The sequence below is a fragment of the Octopus bimaculoides genome, chromosome 8 (genome assembly GCF_001194135.2).
Source record: "Octopus bimaculoides isolate UCB-OBI-ISO-001 chromosome 8, ASM119413v2, whole genome shotgun sequence".
In the NCBI taxonomy this organism is placed as follows: domain Eukaryota; kingdom Metazoa; phylum Mollusca; class Cephalopoda; order Octopoda; family Octopodidae; genus Octopus; species Octopus bimaculoides.
In genome coordinates this window covers 39,342,176-39,343,185 of record NC_068988.1, presented here as the reverse complement: position 1 = coordinate 39,343,185, position 1,010 = coordinate 39,342,176, and positions in this window count along the sequence as shown.

The following is a 1,010-nucleotide window of genomic DNA, read 5'->3' as shown; positions in this document are numbered from 1 at the left end:
GAAAAAATGTGGCAGCTAAAGGCAGTTACAATACCAGTGATTGTAGGAGCATTTGGAATGATCGAAAAAGGAAATGAAAACTATTTGAGAATGATCCCTGACTTACCATCCATGCAAGAAGTGCAAAATATTGTTTTAACGTACTGAGAAGAGCATTGTCGCTGTGATAACGATTACAACCCGTGTAATTTTTTTTATTCCACATAACTTCATTTCATTTTCAAAAGGAACAATCTAATTTAATTTTAATTTTATGGCCTATCAATGTATACTGTGAGTTTATTTGCCCTACTAGTCGGGAAGGCACTCTGCAAGAAATGAAAACAATATTGAAAGAAGAAAAACTTATAATAATGATGACGATGATAATGATGATAATGGTGGTGGTGACAATAGCGGTTTCAAATTTTGGCGCAAAGGCAGCAAATTCTAGAGAGCGGGTTAGTCGATTACATCAGCTCGACTCCGAAATGATGAAAGGTAAAGTCGACCTCACCAGAATTTGAACTCAGAGCGTATAGCCGGACAAAATGCCACAAAGAATTTTCCCGATGTACTAACAATTCTGCCAGTTCGCAAAAGCCTTGGATGGGTAAAAGAGGTGAAGGCTGCACGAGGAACACGAATTCAGATCTTCACTGAAGATAACATACATTCTAAACATGATAACAAAGCAACTCTTCGAATGTTTTTCTATCCATTTTTTCTATACAGTGATACGGATCTAGTACATTTCACTTTAAAAATCCAAAGTCCATAATCCACAGTTATGGTGTTCTTAATCGTATATAATATAAATGTGAAGGGCGGTGAGCTGGCAGAATCGTTAGCACGCCGGGCGAAATGCTTAGCGGTATTATGTCTGCCGTTACGCTCTGAGTTCAAATTCTGCCGAGGTCGACTTTGCCTTTCATCCTTTCGGGGTCGATTAAATAAGTACCAGTTACACACAGGGTCGATGTAATCGACTTAATCCCTTTGTTTGTCCTTGTTTGTCCCTTCTTTGTTTA